The sequence below is a fragment of the Anser brachyrhynchus genome (genome assembly GCF_964034855.1).
Source record: "Anser brachyrhynchus genome assembly, chromosome: 1".
NCBI classification, from domain to species: domain Eukaryota; kingdom Metazoa; phylum Chordata; class Aves; order Anseriformes; family Anatidae; genus Anser; species Anser brachyrhynchus.
Genome location: NC_137694.1, coordinates 81,764,518 through 81,782,696, shown reverse-complemented (window position 1 = coordinate 81,782,696; position 18,179 = coordinate 81,764,518). Strand labels below are relative to the sequence as shown.

Sequence of the window (18,179 nt, the reverse complement as noted above, 5' to 3'; positions counted from 1 at the left end):
AAGTGAAACAAAGACAAAAAACCAGTGGTCAAGAAAAAAGAATTAGGGTAAGATCTAAATAAATTGCATCAGATTTTTTTTTTAACATACTGTTTTAGACAGATACAGGATATTTCAGTGATAACCATGTGCTAGAATAAATTAATAGTTGAGTAAAGCAGAGAGTCCATGCCACCTAATCTGAAGAACTTAGTTTACTTTAAACTCAAATTCTACATAAAGTTTTCTGTCTCAATCATTTTGACTATTATAAGCATAGCTACTAGAAGTGATCGTTGAATTTCTCTCTCTACAGCTCAAAACAGGGAATGGCAACCATGGAAATAAAATCTAAACATTGCTTAGAAAAATTTACAAAGGATTTTATTTCACAGTTGCATTGATCTTTCTTCTTACTATGTAAATACACAGGTATGAACACCATCACTGTGAAAGAGAATTAATGGGAAAAGGCATGCCTGAAGTCAGTGTTTAGGTTCATGTTGAATCTGTTTCAAATACCTGTTTTCAAAATAAGTAGCAACATGTATGACCACACTTCTGTTTAGCAGGTAGGTGATACTGCCAGAATTAGAAACCAAAGTGTCACTGCTGTCCAGGATTATCTAAGTAATGCAAAATCTAGCATGATAGTACAGCATGGAGGAAATCTTTATCTTTAAATCTGTTATCATTAGAAGATAAAGGCAATAGAAATGGAGAAAAAGGTGCTTCCTTGTAGATCTTTGTTGGAAGATATTTATTTTTACATCATTTCCATGTATTAAATGTAAAATGGTGAAAAAACAGGCCTTCCTTGAATACTATTATTTTCAAAGCAATTCTTGTAGAACATCTCTACACAATACTTCCTTGAATAAGACATTATGCTGTAAAAATACAACACAAAATCACAGCATTGAGACACCAGCAATTCATTGTAGTGTAGATATGTATACCCCATGTACCTAAATATCAAATTAAAAGTTGGTAGCTATTACTAAGGTCTCAACATTTCTCTCAGAAATACAAGTGTACATTGACCAGTACTTACATAATTACCTGGAGAAGACACTGTATTTGTTCAAATACAACTCAAACTTGGATTTGTCTAATCAGAAATTACCTATCATCTCACTGTTCCTTCAAAAACCTGTACGTCTCTGGGTGGACTTTTACAAAGTTTCAATCTAAAGTGGTTTAAATAACAGAAATTTCAAATCCTTGAACAGAAAATCCAACAAATACATTATGCTTCTGATGTATACATCAGGTGTCCAGCAAGTGCAATGTCAATACAGCTAAGATTCTTTCCTCAAATATTTGGGAATGCACTGTATCTAGAAAATGAAGTTTTTGAGCTTCCGAAAATAAACTGTTTATCTGCAGCTACATTTTCACATTTCAAAATGGAATTAAGTTCACAGCATGCTGTTTGTATAAAGGAGTAAATAGCACTTGATACCTTGTGTTTTGTGTTTAAGAAAATAAAATTGCATATCTTTCACTGTGTTGTGCCTTGCAGGCTACCTTTAAGCCAAAGTCCCAACCAAATGCACCATTGTGTATGAGTAAGACATTATTATTTGCAGCTCTAGGTAATAAAAAAAATAAAATTAAAAAAAAAAAAAAAGACAAAGCATTTGCGCAAATCCCTCAAGTTCTCAAAAAGACTACTGCAGATGACACTTAGAGCCAGTACAGTTTATATTCAGGATGTACTCTAAGTAGCATTTTGCCACTTTCATGGTTTTTGTTTATTTGTTTGCTTGGAATTCCTAAAGGCCCAGGAAATATGCATAATTTTACAGAAGACTGATGCAAGGGAGTCTTTATTTAACAGAATTAAATCTGAAAAGCATGTTAACATAAGGAATAGGACATCACCAAACACTTCAAAGAATCTGTTCTGATCTAGTGCTGCAACAGCTATAACAGCATTATAAAACCCTGCACAACCTGATGTGCAACACACAAATGTGATGAAGTCACCTGTCAAGAATCAGAAATTACATTTCAATGAAAACCATCTCTAAACTTACACCTTATATGTGATGGGAAGCCTGATAGTAAATTTCAGGGTTTGAAAGCAATCTCACAACTATGCATTTCTAGTAAGTTTTGAACCTAGTATGCTTTTCATTCTCTATCTGATCTAAAGCGTAGTCAAGTGGAAACAGAACCAGCTCTGGAAATTAATGTTTAGCTTGACACTAAGGCAATCATTCAGCAACCCTTTTAAAACATACAGACTAAACCAAGGAAATTCCCTGGACCCACCGAAATATGCTATTAAATATTATTCCAGAAACTACCTGAAATGAAGGGGGGGGGAGGGAGGGGAGGAACGGGGTGGAGAGAAGTGAAAAGCCCTACAGAAATACATCTCATTTCTCAGTAAGGACTTATTGCAATGAACCTCTAAAATTAGCATCTAATAACTATGAATCTCTAGACCTAAAAATTGTATGTAACTATTGAGAAAGAATTGAGGAACTATAAATTTGATATACATTCTTTACCATGCAACTATTGTATATGAACTATTTTTTTGTTGTTGTTATTGTTCCAATCCTTTCTTTACAGATTCTCATATCCTGCAAATAAACAAAATGCTTGTTTTCTGAGGCTATTTTCAGAACCTACATGAACACAAACCGAACACAGCTCATTAAGTCATGTTTACCTAGACAGAACTAAAGCAGCAGCACGATTCACAGCACAAAAGCTGTAACCTGGGGAAGATGCTCCCAAAGTGGAGAGCATACCATGGGAAATCAGTCCTACATCCTTTTAAAAAATGCCTAGGGAGAAACTGTGAGCAGAGTAGGAAAATAAGAGAATATTAAAACATACACTGAACTACAGAAACCATCGTTGTCCAGAATATTAATTCTACTTTTGCTGTTGTTGGAGCTCTTCTTTGTTTGCAAACTACAGATATGCTTATCAGTTACAAAGATTTCAATGGAATGATAACAATAAACTCTAAGATCCTTTAGTTACCATAAAGTATTAGTGCTTCAAAAGATAATTAAATTTGAGAACACATCTTCCAGGTTAAAACGACAACATCTGAGCCAACGGCTTTTTCCCATGTGTGTATACATACACATTTTTTCATTTATTTATTTTTTAAATTGATGAATACCTCATCTATAAAACCTAAATGGAGACACTAAAACAGCACTTTTGCAGTTAACCAACAGACAACCAGTTGCTGTCATTTAAGAAATTAAAATCGGTTTACAACTTAAACTAGCTAAATTTCATCCTTAAGTCATTTTTCTGATATTTCTGACTAGCATTTCCAGATAAATCTCTCTACTGTGGCCCCCTGTTCCACTTAGCAAATTAACAATGCTAGACTGGTATTATTCAGGCAGGAGAGCTACATGCTCTAACAGAGATAACTGATAAAACTCAATACTGTAGATGTATCTTCTGTAGTCTTAATTCAAGACATTATGGAAAAATCTTACAGTAACTATATTAAGGCATTCGTCTAGGAAATTAACAATGGCTAGCAGATCTCCCACATGAACATTCACTAAAAGAAATATTATCTAAACTTATGCACATTGTTAAAATGATCAATACAGAGTCTGAGATGTGTATATACACACAGACGAAACACTTATTAACTGGATTCCAGAGTCCTTTAATAGTGATTAAATTCATGTGTTAATTTTATTTTCCAATTTTAAGTTGAGCTGAAATCAAAACATGAATTTGTAGAACTGAAATCAAACTGCTATGTGAAACTAAAATCTTTAATTATTTAATGAATTCAGCATCTTAATGGTTAGAAGAGAAAGTCTCTCACTAGAGCTCACTGCCTGCCCATTCTCATCTTCCCAAATGTAGTGGCTACAGCTCACCACATCAAGCAATGGTTTAGAAAGTTATTTTAATTGTTACAGATTTAAGGAATACAGTACAATGATTGCAGTGGCAGCTTGGGATCCCGGGGTCCAATTACTTGCTGTACGGCAGGCAGGCTCTTTGACTTCTGGTTTTGCTTTTCTGTATTGTATTTTCACAGATAGATTAATAATATATGCAAACTTCAGAAAAATAATTGAGGATGTATTACAGGCTGTGGGTTTCTCAACAGCTCCAATAATAGTAGTAAGAAAGCACCTTTTACATAGAATTTTGGATGATTCCTGATCTTTATAAGCTGTCAGCAGTGAGATGCTGCAGAGCACAACGAAGTTATGGTCTACAGAAAGATTTCTAGATGCATTAGGAATGGATATTGCAGGAGAATCATTCAGTGAACTAAACGTGAGCATGGAAAGTGAGAGTGGCTGTCCCAGAACTACTTGGTATTGAGCTCAATTTGTATTTCTTTGACTTTAGCAGGCAGGCAGGATGTATTCAGAGTGGTGGTATAAGCACTTTAGTTGACTTTTTGCTAAGGTTATAAGCAGTGAAAGAGGCCCGATTCATCAACCCACTGTACCAAACCCACAGAGCTGCACAAACGTGCAGGTACTTCAACAGCACTTAAGCATGTGCTTTAAGAGAATCAAGTTTTTAAGTGTTTGCTAAATCCCCGCTTCATATCAGAAATCTATTGAGATGAATGGAGCAGCTGAGACCTCTTCACAGATTTGATTCAGGCTGTCAAGACATTTTGAAGGTTCCATTTGATTTTTTTTTTTTTAAGGAGAAAGGAGCAAAAGTAATTAGATTACTGAGAAAAATTCAGCAATAGGTGACTTCTTCCAAAATTGCACACTAGAGAGCTTGGAAATCAACAAGCCTTCTTCACTACAAATTCATAAAAATGAAACTTGTTCTCTATGATTGTAGGATACCACTGAGAAAGCAAAAATAGGCTTCCTCCCAAGAGCCTGGCATGTTGTTCATGCCTTCATCGGGCCTACTGACTCCAAAAGACATTTTAAACATGGAAAGGATAGCCGACTGCTTTTAAAAGGTCCTGTCAGGAGAGGGCAGGCCAGGGATCGCATTGCAGCGGGAGGAGCTGCTGCCAGGCTTTCCCCAGGGGCTCCCCAGGAGAAGCTGGGCCCCCAAGTACCTGGGGCCTGGGCTCTTCCCTCGGCGCTACCTAGCGCAGTCCTGCTGCGTGCCGGATTACCGCCTGCTCTTCAAAATAACCCTTTGCGTTGCGGCAGGGTTAGCAACAGCAGTAACTTCAGGGCTCTGAAGTATTCACAAGCACACGAGGCAGGAAAGCCTTTTCCCTGCTGCTTTGTAGGCTGTGAACTGCCAAACACTAGTGGGGCCTTAGTTTCTCTTGTTCAGAGCTTTAGGCAGCAGAAGGGGGTTGAGTTGAAGGGAAGAATGCCAAACCAGCCCCGCCACGGCCTTCTGACAGTTTCAGCTGCTTAAACAGCTTTTTAAAAATTCTGCAAACTGGTCCCATAACAGTTGACTCAATAGCTTGAAGAGATGCACAGAGATAGCATTTTACTAAAGCACACAAAACACTGAGAAGTCTTAAGTCATGTAAAACTGGTGTAAACACAGAACCAACACCACAGCAGACACAAGAAATGTTTATTTTCCTGGGGGAATTAGATAGGACAGGCCACTGGACTGAAAAATAACCCAATTGTTCTGGCAATTATGGACTAGTTAGGTTTACTTGGGCTTTTGTTTTAAAGCCTGTTGAAGTATAAATGCTAACGAGTGTAGCTGTTAACCGTGGCCCCAGTCACACAAGGAAGGGGCAGCTGTTCATGCATCATCCCTGTGGGGTGTGAAGCGGGGGATCCAGACATCTAATCTCAGCGTCATTCCGCTCTCAGACTTCACATGGGCTTCTCCACAGTCCGGGAATCTGTGACCCACACCCAGACCATGCCATACCACTGCACGGCAATGAGGAGCTTTGGGATGATACATAATATGTCAAGGGGGAATATAATATTTCCACTGTCTGTTTAAATGAGGTGAGGAAATGTCAGAGAGATTTTCATGTTTATGCAGATACCCTTTCAGGGAAGCAGCAGGGCAGATAGGAGACATCTACGCACATGGAAGGAGAGAAGCAGGAGCTGGAACACCTCAAACTCTGAGGCAAAGTATTTTTACATGAAAGACCAAAGGCCTGAGCTGCGCTGGCTAACCTGTGACTTTTACAGACCCTGGGGAATTGCTCTTTGCAAAGGAACCCCATTTGACTTGGAGGTGTGCCTCTCCAGGAGAGGGGTCAGTAAGAGCATAAATGACAGCCATCTGAGAACAGTGGCTGTTGGAGAGAAAGATATGTCCGTACTGCAGCCTGACATGTACAGAAGACAGCCAAGATAGCTTGGGTGCCAGAGTATGTCTAGCCTGGCGGCAAGGAAGCCCATAAAGCTTAGCCTGGGAAGCAGGGTATAGAATCATAGAACCATTTAGGTTGGAAAAGGCCTCTAAGATCCTCAAGTTGAACCATTAACCAGTGCTGCAAAGTCTACCACTAAACCATGTCCCTAAGCACCACATCCACACATCTTTTGAATACCTCCAGGGACGGTGACTCAACTGCTTCCCTGGGCAGCCTGCTCCAATGCATCACTACTAACACAGTGCTGGTTCCAGCACTCAACCTCTCCCAGCAAAATCCTCCACAACACAGTGTGCAGGCACTCTTAAAACCATAGCGCATGTCAGCCTACCTTAAACCAGTATTTTTTAATCTAGTAAGTAGAAGCACTGAACTTCACAGAAATGATCATGCTTATGTATGGGAAGACCCCCACCTTATTCACGCAACTTTTATTTTACACCTGTAACTGAGTATTTAATGGAAATTTCAGTCAATTCCTCAGCACAGACTCATGCACATGTATTTCTTCTCACAAATACTACTGGAGGAACAGTTCTTTTTGCAACACTTTTACAGAACTAAAGAGTGTCTTCAAGTTCATTTCTTGATCAGGACCTGCTGTCATTTAGACATGAACTCAGAAACACACTCTTTGCCAGTTCTAGTAAGAAGAGGAACAGATGTTTGGTCTACAGATACCACCTGTGAAGGAACTGAGTATTTGACATCTAAAACTGCTTTATGAAACACTGCTCAATGATCTTTTCTGCTGTTGAAGGCAGGACGGGCAGGAACTAAATGCTAAGGCTGAAAAATGAAAACACTCCCTCCTCCAAATTAAGGGTAGAAATCCCAGGTAGCCCATATCACTAAATCCCAACTAACTTCGGTAGTATTTGGAACAAAGCTCAGAAGTATAGTGTACAGAAAGGCCTTTGTTAATTGAGTCTTCCTATTCAAGACACCAAGAGCAAATGGGCACAAAAAATATACCAAGATCTGATTGTAGGATAGAGCGGTAGATATCAAACAAAATACACTGGTAGGTACAGCAGAACAGACAGAGGATGCATCTTTTCATTCTTTGTAAACCACTTTCATAGCAATTAGCAATTAAAAGAAAACTGACAACCAGATTCCCATTGTCCTTTCCTCCCTACCCCCACAAATGTTTATCACTGATTATACATTTAACTGTGTCAGTTCCCCAAGAATGAAACTTGATTAATATACAGTGAAGAAATCAATGTCCTCTTAAGGACAATCGTGCTTTTGAGTTATGATCAATGCAGATAATGCACTTCCACACATCTCTGACCTTCCCTCTTGTTAAAGGAATCTGAAGATACAGCCATTTCTTCACAGCACTACAATAAAATTGTGCATTCCTTGGATTTGGTGGAATAACTGTACATACATGTTCAGTGATTTGTCATGTAAGTAATTTTATGTTATTTTAACCAAGAATTGGTTTCACAAAGGCCAAGCTACACCTGATTAAAAGTAAGGCACAGTTTTTATTGCCAGTAGTGGTTGTGTTCCACTTGGGACCACGTGTCCCATGGCTAGCTGTAAATAAGAGCCACTTTCATGACTTTCAGCAGAATAGGTTTCAACTAACAGAAAACACACACAGTAATTTGACAGTAAGTTGAAGTATAGGATCACACTCATGCAGTTTTCAATTATATGTTTTTTTAAAAAAAAGTATAAATCCATGTTAAAAGTCCAGGTGATTTTTTATTTTATTTTATTTTTTTAAGTGAAAGGACAACATAGTTTCCATTTTAATTAGAGATTTCAGCCTTTTGCGGGTCATGTTTCTAAAGGCTAAGGACACAGAAAAAGCTCATATAACTTCTGTTAAGTGGGAAAGGAAAAATCTGCATTACCAATAAAGTTTCTTGTAGTTTAATTACAATTAAAAATATATATATTTTTTCTCTAAAGCAGCAATAAAATCGAGCAAAAATGAATATACAATGTAAGAACCAACTTTAGTGAAACCTGGAGAGAAAAAGCTAACAACATCCTGTACAGAACATCACAAATTCCTCATTTTACCAGTGGGCCAGAGTTAATCTGCAAACATTCATAGCAAATCCCCAACTAAAACAATAAAAACCTTTTAAGTCACATAGATGTATACAGAGATGAATAGACAATTAATGATACTCTCAAACTTTAGGAACTGGGTTGCAACTCATCCTGAGACATGAGTCAAATTGACCTAAGTCATGAGTCAAATTAGAACAGTTAAAATACTGACTTCACTAAAAAACAATGCAAACTATGACTCTGTATACACTTCAACAAAATCGTGGTAGGAACAGTGGAAGGCTGGCAAGGGCAAGTGTTTTAACTACCCCTTAATACACGGGCATGAACTTTGAAGTAATTTCTCAAATTTTATGTTGATAAAAATGACAAGCATTTTAAGCAGAAAGATGATATGCTGTCATGAAGTTGTGGAATAGAGCTTTTACTAATATGTTTTATATCTGTCTTTCATGAGTGCTATATGAAGGACATAATTACAAAATAGCAATATATAACTGTTTATCATTACTGATTGTTCCATTAATGTCAAGAAAGTTGAAATACTTATACACATTTTAAAACAATATAAAACAAAACAACACAGATGTGCAATTGATTCTAAGTGTGTGATTTTCCACATGCAAGAACATAGCCAGCAAAATGAAAGACCTATTAAAAATAAACCTATCATCTCTTACTTACATGTAAGCATTAGCTAATTTGGGACCGTCTTTCAGAGTACACGTCAAACCAACAACTTCACTAAGCCTTTATAAAGCCATATGCCTACAGTGTCAATTACAAAACCAGCTTCACGTCCATGTTAGCATATGTCTAAAATTAAGCCTGTGCTCAAGAACCCTGCTGAACATGTGCAGCACTGGTGAATCATTAACTGTCTGCTTGTGAGTCCCATCCCTCTGTAGAAAAAAAGAGTCAACCTCAGTCACCATGAAGAACTCTAATGAATAAAACAGACTAGTTCAGAAGCTGCACATTTAAAGGCATATAAAAACACAGTTCCACAGGAATTTGTCTGATTTAAGCATGAAGCTACTGCCAAAACATGTAGCATTGTCTTGCTCTATAAATTTTCAGCTGCTTGCTCCTGCTCCCTTCCTTACATTGACACATATTCCTATAAAAAGCTCCTACAGGACAAGCAGGACTAAGGACCTCATTGACACCAAAGTGAACCCCAAAGAAGCTGTTGACTGGTTGTTTCACAGTCCTCCATGTGGGGATGTGTGAATGCTGGAGTGGTGTGGGGAAGGACAAAGGGCAGGACCTACGTCTATAAGTGCCAAACCACACTTTTGTCATATGAAAGCAAACGCAGTATTGCCACTGCTGAGATTCTCTAGATGGAAACCACCATCTCCAGGCAGAATGTCTCTACTGAACACTGAAGAGTTCAGTAGTCAGACGAAGATACCTTTAAGAAGCATTTCCTGAACAGAATTAAATATATATATATATGCATATATATCTCCAATGTGTTCTTTTCAGTCACTGTGAAATTTGAAAAGTTCACTGAAAATAAAATAAATCAAATTACTTTTATTTTTATATTATAGTGAGGCATCCCCTGAAGCCGCAGTATAAATCCTATTAAACTGAACTTAGCTTGTCCATCCCAAAAATAGATTTGACATACAAACACAAACACAAGGTCAAGGTCACAGATCAGCAAGAAAGACTACAAAGAGGACTGATGTAAGAGCTGGCATTTGATCAAAGCTCCTAAATTATTTATTTATTTAGTATGCTTACCAGAAATACCACATTTTCTTCACATTGGTGCATTACATGTTTTAAGTATTCCCCACCTTTGAGAGCAGCTGACCTGGGCTTATTTATGTTAACAAGAGATGTTAGGCAGGGTATCAAATAAACTAAGGAACGGCTCTTACGTTAAATGAAAACAAAGTGGAAGACACCCCTTTTTGCCATCTTTTTTCACTATTTAATACATACTAAATCAGAAATTTGAAAGGAGAACCCTCTCAGAAGTATAGGACATGGTAGTAAGACCACTGCTAAAGAATAAGATTCTCAAGTTTATAACTCTGAGTCACTTAATACAGCAACTGTATATTTGGATGTGCACTCCCAAATACAACATTCACTCATCTATCCTAACTAGCTGTGAGCACAGCATATATTTTTCAATTAAAAAAAAGAACCTTGTAACATAAGGTCCCTGCAGAATACAATCAAACTAACCTCTTCTGTAATCAGGACATTTGCCTCCTAGAAAGCTGCTTTAATACTGAACACTGAGTAAGTGAGCAGATTAAACACAGTAGCAACAGTTGAAAGACTCATTCAAACTCAGCAGCTGAAAATAGTTAACAATGGAGGTCATTTACTGATCTATCCATCCATTCACTCACTCAGTGATATGTTCCCAAACCTTTAACCACACACTGATAAATAATCATTGTACAGATCATGTCCACCAGACACACCTTCTGACACAAACAGAAGAAAGATGAGGAGTCTTGAGGAACACAATGTCATAACGTTCAAACATGTAACACCATCACAAAGTTTCTGTAAGTACATTATAACTAGCAATCTGAAGAACAGGATGGCTTGTACTCTGAGTCTCCACTTTCAACACCAGCAGCTCCGATGTTAGTCTAGACATGACTGGGAGCAGTTTATATTTAGACAGAGCGCTATGTCTATAAATAGGACTGTTCGTGTTGGTATAAAGCTTTCGTTGGAACTCATTTGGGCTAACCTGTTTAACTCATATGTGGGACTCTCAGGCATCACCGGTAAAACCTTTATGTCATTACACATCCATCTATCATCTCATTTCTGTTTCAAGATTTGTTTACTAATTTTTCTCAGTCTAATTTTTGTACAGATATTACATTTGTAGCACTCTACCTGTTTGATTGGGTTGGCTCAGTTACTAATGAATAGCCCTTAAAGGAAAAGGGCAAGAAAAATAATGCCAGCTAAGAAGACTGCTCCTTTTTAATAACATCCTTCACGTGAGTTAGATTGTCACTCCTTTCAGCTATAGTCAGCTATAGTATTGCCTGAGCTACTGCAGACACACAAATCACTCCTGAAGCCTTGCATGCGAGCTTCTCAGCACAACAGTATAGGTGTTTTTAGCTCTGATACTGATTCATGAGATCTTAAAACAGTCACTGGTTTAAGATCAAACTGAGCTAGGTTTTAGACCTCAGGGCAATACAATTCTGCTAACCCTTTTCTAACCCCTTTGAGCAAAATGGGAGAAAAGTGGAGTAGTTTTTTTTTTTTTTAATGGAATTTTTATCTTTCCTATTCTGTAAAAGTTTGAGAAAGTTTCTCAATGCATTGAAGTGTTATAAAGAAAAATAAATCTGGTGTCCTACGATGGGGTTACAGCATTAGTGGATAGGTGAAGAGCAACTGACATCATCTACCTGGACTTCTGCAAAGCATTTGACACTGTCCCCCATGAAATCCTTGTCTCTTAAATTGGAAAGACATGGATTTGACTGATGCATCAGTTGATGGGTAAGGAATTGGCTGGATGGTTGCACTTGAAGAGCTGCAGTCAGTGGCTCAATGTCCAAATGAAGGGAAGGGATGCCATCCAGAGGGGCCTGGACAGGCTTGAGAGGTGGGCCTGTGGGAACCTTATGAAGTTCAACAAGGCCAAGTGCAAGGTCCTGCATCTGGGCCAGGATAATCCTGATCACAAATACAAACTGAACAGAGAATAGACTGAGAGCAGCCTTGAAGAGAATGACTTGGGGGTGTTTGTTGACGAGAAGCTCAACATGAGCTGGCAACGCGCACTTGCAGACAAAAAACCAACCATATCCTGGGCTGCATCAAAAACAGTGTGGCCAGCAGGTCAAGGGAGGTGATTCTCTCCATGCTCTACTCTTGTAAGATCCCATCTGGAGTCCTGAGTTCATCTCTGGGCCCCCCAGCAAAAAAAGGACATGTACATATTAGAACAAGTCCAGAGGAGGTCCACAAGGATGATCAAGGGGCTGGAGCACCCCTCCTATGAAGACAGGTTGACTGAGCTGGAGCTGTTTAGTCTGGAGAAGAGAAGGCTCCAGGGAGACCTTATAGAGACTTTCCAATACCTAAAGGGGGCCTACAGGAAAGCCTAGGGTATCTATTTCTCTATCAGGTAGTGTAGGGATAGGACAAGGGGTAATGGCTTTAAACAAAAAAGGGTTGATTTAGATTAGACATTAGGAAGAAGTTCTTTACTCTGAGGGTGGTGAGGCCCTGGAACAGGTTGCCCAGAGAAGCTGTGGATGCCCCATCCCTGGAGGTGTTCAAGGCCAGGTTGGATGGGGCTTTGAGCAACCTGGTTTAGTGGAAGGTGTCCCTGCCCATGTCAGGGGGCTTGGAATTAAATGATCTTTAAGGTCCCTTCCAACACAAACCATACTATGATTCTATGAAATAAATCAGGCAATGATTATGATTCAAGATCAAAGGTACCAGAGGTTCATTCAACATCCGCAGTCAGCTGCTTTCTCTCATTTGTCAAGAAAAACACACATGAAAAATATACAAGACATTTCACAACCAAAAATATTTAAAGAAACACATTAGTTTATATGTAGTATTTATCTGACACTTTAAACCAAGTCTACCTGGAGCCTAATAGCTTAAGTTTACAAACACAAAAATTCTAATGCACAACATTTATTTTATTTTTTTTTTTTTTTTACTTTAATTGAGCTATATTACTGGGAACAATTGTTGGTTCAGTATCACAGTAGGTCTCCTCTAATGCTTATGTTATAGAAACTTTTTCTTTAATCATTATAACCAGATCAAATAAAATCACAACTAAAACAAGTCAGCAGCACTTTTTTTCCTCTTGTTAAATAAAAGTTCACATGCTACATCCTCTGCAGGAGCAGGGGGCTTCAGCTACTTCTCAATTTGGGATCAAACCCCGTTGTTTTCAAGTCAAAGGGATTTTGTACACTGCTGTCAATGGGCAGCGACTATTTTGAGTTTTTCTTACTGTGACAACATAAAGAGAACGCCCAAAACACAATTTTATTTCTATTCAGAGAATCCTAATAGGCAAAACCACTGCACTCAGCCGAGAGCCTAAAAATGGAAATGTAGGCCATTTTGAGTGTGCTGCCTTTTAAAAGATGGTAATGACAAACTACGATGAGTGACTAGCCAATAGAACAAAAACAAATATGTCGGTTATCACAAAGAAGAAAGTGTTTCTGATCAATTCAGCAGTAAAGTAGTCCACGACAACGGATTATCTTGAAGCAATGGCTGGCTGCTCATGACTGATTCTGTAAAGGTACTATTTTAATTTTATTTTTAAAGAAAGAAAATATTGTGTTTACATGTGAAACATCGAATCAAGAAGTATTTTAAAATATTCAAAATGTCAGTTAGATGAATGGTTTAATAGTAACTCCTCTGCATTTTCTTTTTACCTATTTATTTTTACTAATAAATTAGATCTTAGGTTTGTGTTTGTTATTTTGTTGTTGTTGTTGTTTGTTTGTTTTTTAATCTTTATAGGACATCAAAATAATGGAAAGATTAAGTAAATATACCAATTCATGCATCAGAGAAACATTAAATTTTATGCAACATACATTAATGTTGCAGAATTAGGCACCTGGATAGATGGATATATACCATACTGAAAAACAGTAACAGACCACCAGTTTAAGGATCCTGACTAATAAAGTTGAAGCTCTAAAAGTTAATTCAAACTGTTTCACATTCAAGATTCGAATATTTTTCCTACTATAACCAGTTAAGATTTCCTTTTCCAAACTACATCTGCAAGATTGATTATTCCAGCTTGCCTGTTCCTTAAGTTGTTCCACACACACCAACCATAACAATGGATCTGGTATCCCACAAGCTGGAAGTCTGATACCAATTCATCATCCAACAAAAAAAGCTAGTGGTAACAATGAAAGACAATGGGAGCCGGGTAATAAATCCGCTTCTGTAAATCTTCTCAGTTTTGAGGGCAGGGATGGAGAACAACACGGGAATATCTCAAAACTGTAATTAGAGTTTTAGTCTGTTTACTTAATGTCTGTTGATAAAGTGCAGAGAGAAGAAAATTTTCACAAAACAAGAGAACTGTCATGAACCTAGTAAATAAACACAGAAATCTTCAAGTTACCATAAACTGTGTGTTATGTAGTAAAGTCATTATCTAATAGTATCCAAACCCACAACTCTATCAATTCAGCCAAGCAGGCTAGATACTATTTGCAGCTTAATCTGCCCTGGTCAAGATCTGAGCATGGCTGAAGGGTCACAATCCATGTCCTTTGTGTTACACAAAGCCGTCTTTCCTTGACTTACCTTGCAGAATCGTTTCCCAGCTCTATATACCAGCATCAATAAGTAACTCCAGTGTTTTCTGGATCAACAGATAGTAAGGCATTGTCAGTGACCTGAATATAACTGATAAGTTTCATTGGCTGCACATGTTCTTACTAGCCTGTAATTATATATATATATTTTTTTTATTATTTTTTTTAAAGAGCATTTATAAGAATCCTGCCATAAAGCTAGAGGTTTTTGTTCAACCTCCATTGCTAAATTTGGTCAATGAATGATACCAAAGATCTTCATTGAAGATTACATCAACCTGGTATCTTTCAACAGCAGTTCAGGTTCATACATACCTGCAGAACCTAACAGGACTGCAAGATGACTCACAGATACCAAATTAATGCAGAAGTCAATCATGCTGGACAGCTGAGGTGCAAGCCAAACCGCGCAACAAAGAAAGACCAGTAGGGATAGGAGGGGAGCAGCTGCCACTTGTCTCAAACAGTATTTATACCCTAAAAGCATACAATTTAAAATCCATTCGTCAAGAAAAGGCGAGAAGGTCTGGTGGTCAGGTGATGACGTCTTTAGCTTCCCAGGATACTTCTAGCAGATTGCTGAATAGGGTGCCAAGCTAACAATCTCACGAGAAAGAGATCAAGGACTATCTGGGCATGTGAAATAAACCATCATCTGACTCAGAATTCTTAGGAGGCAAAAGGTCTAAAGCTTGTGTGAATTAGATATAGTTACCATTCTATGCCTGAGATGAAAAAAAATTTCTTCTCAAGTTCATGGACAGAAACTCATACCTTGAAAGTGTCAATGCTGGAACTTTGTGCATCTGCTTTTCACTCCACCCTGCCAAAAATAAATACATTAGAATCAGGATGTGGAAAATGAAGATGGAAAACAATTTTATTTCCACTTTAACAGTAAAGTCATTCTCTTAGTTTACTATTATCCCATAAAGGGAGACTGTCTTACTTAAGAAGGCATCAACAGGCTAGATTAAAATAGAGTTTCCCCCTAAAGCTGGTTACGCTTGTGGTCAGTTTCTGACAATAACAGAGCTTGACCACTGTATAAGAGCTGAACAAGGTGATAAAGGTAGCATTAAAGGTAGTGTGACATGGAGGGGATAGGTCTCCTCACCTCATTAATATTATCCATTTTGTCCCAAAAAAAAGTTGTTAAGAGGAGATTATTATTATTCTGACATTCCTGCTATCCACTTACTCATGATGACTTAAAAAAGACACTGTATTCTGCTTTTCTAAAGTTTTACTTGTCTCTTCCTTAAGTTACTTTCATTCAGCTTTCTCTCAAATCCCTACAATTCCACATTACAAACATCCAGCAACCCTTCTGCATCACACAAAGCATAGCTGTTACTGTAATCCTTCCCCTCAACAAACACTGACTGTATAACCCTTCAATTGTTTTTCTCTTGCTTTAGATGAGGTTTAAAATTTATCATCCAAGTTATACAGACATTAATAACTCTTTCATTTCTACCCACATAGCCTAACCACTTATTGCATCCCTCTTCCTTCGTCTCGTTTCCACAAACACCCATTTTAATCGAAATATACAGGCACCTTTCACACAGGAAATTCCATTATGCTCCTGCACTGCTCCCCAGACAAAAATCAGCTACAATCTTGAGGCTTACTCTCAACAACAGTAAGTCATCATAGCAAAAATTATTCCAAATCCACCAAAATACCTCCAGGAAAACCACATGCCAAAACACAGATGATGTATGTTGCTTGCCTTTCTTCACAGATTCTAACCCTACTATTTGTCCTCTTTCCTTCATCATAGTCTACACCAAGTTTAAAATCAATACATCTTCACCCATGAGACGCTGAGTGTATGAATAATTTGAGTTCAGCTGGACAACAGCTAGATGAAGCCTTAGAGCAAGCCTGGCCTCCAGAATAAGTGTTTTCCCTTCCTTAGGAGAGAAGAAAAGAAGTAAATGCCTGTATTGTTTTTGCAGCAGTATAACCATACATGTTGCTGTAACAATGCAGCAATGTATCAATGCACTTGATAGCTTTCTTTTTACCACATGTGATTGGAAGGGAAGAGTAAGACACAGAAAAATATCAACACACCAAAATAGTAATGATAAGGAGGAAAGGGTACAGAAGGGCTAAAATTTACCATGAAAGGGCTCCCATTCCCTTGAGCTGCTGATCTTAAAAGGAGTTAGCAGCAAGAGCTCTTTCCCTTCCCTGGCTGGCAGAATGAAAATCCCCCTGCCCTGTTGCAAGCTGTTTCCACGTCAGAGAGCACTGGTCAAAGACAAACCAGAAAGACCAGATGAGGAAAGGAAACACTGCTCCTAGAAAAACTTACTTTCAGAATGACAACATTTAGTTATTTATTTATTTCAATCATGACAGAAAACAGTGCCAAAAACAACATGAACAAGGAAATTTTTGAGGAGGAACTTGAAAGCAGAGAAAGTACCTGTCCCAGGGAGCAGTTAAACATAAACCCAGACCACATTCAGTGAAACAAAGGGAGCTTTCTGTCTCAGCTGCCTTAATAAAATAACCTTCTGAGCCCAAACAGCAGACTTACATTCTGTGAGTTCATCTCCCGCGCCCCCTTTTTTTTTTTTTCTGGACATATTTTCTCCTTCCACTGCTTAAATCAGAGAGATTGGATTTACTGGGTCTAGCTCAGATTTCAGATTTGCTGCAAATAAAACTTAACCTGACTTCCTTCCAAAGTCCCTTTGGTGTCTCTCTACTAAATCATACAAACCAGAGTATCGCTTGTAGCGCTTCTGAAGGTGAACAGTTTGGCTTACCAAGAATAACCTACTGGGATGCCAATTTCACTTGCCTTCTTTATATTCTGCCAGGTTTATGAGAACAAGTCTGTCTGTGCTTGACATTTGCTGGGATACACTGTCTGGCATAATTACTATTGTAAAACATTTTATATTCCCATAAATTCAGACTATAACCCCAAAGTGATTACAAACTAAGACCAGATACCGGCATAACTAAGCAGAAAAGAAGGTTTATAAGGAAAAAAAAGGTAGATTTAAGGAAGAAAAGCAGCAACAGTTAAGTGAAGGTATAGATCTTATCCAAGCTGCCTGGGAAGCTGTCTCACAAGCAGTGTCCTGAACAGTAAGAAAAAGAAGAGCAGGAACAAGATTACATAGGATACTGCGGGCTGCAGAAAGAAAGCAGCAGCCCATTTCATTAAAATATAAAGCCAGAGGTGAAATTCTAGGTAGCTTAGTTCCTAAAATATCAAATGCATTTCTTCACCATTGCAGAAAGTGTTTCCACTGAACTGCAGTAAACACTGTGGTGCAACGCATACAGATGAAAAGTCAAAATCTTGAGATGTTAGCATTAGTTTTATTCTGATCTTGACCAACAGAACAGGAGGAAGGATTGAAAATCTAAAACATCTTGACTCCATAATCTGCTGCCGAGAAAGGGAAGGCAGGTGAGGGTAGAATCAATAAGTTACTATCTGTTAAATCACCACTCAGACCAAATGAATCAATTCATATTTG

The 18,179-nt window shown here is 38.1% G+C and overlaps 1 protein-coding gene across 35 annotated transcripts in view; it reads right to left on the bottom strand.

Annotated features, from left to right (window-relative positions):
* Positions 1-18,179, bottom strand: part of NRIP1 (nuclear receptor interacting protein 1) — a 109,650-nt gene that overhangs the window by 8,927 nt on the left and 82,544 nt on the right. For 10 of the 35 annotated variants that reach the window (XM_080607425.1, XM_080607424.1, XM_080607413.1 and 7 more), the window contains one exon: positions 15,439-15,487. The exons of 8 other annotated variants lie outside the window; for them this stretch is intronic. The gene's annotated coding sequence lies outside the window, so the exon portion shown is untranslated. 17 more of the 35 variants (XM_080607411.1, XM_080607414.1, XM_080607408.1 and 14 more) reach the window with 9 other exon arrangements.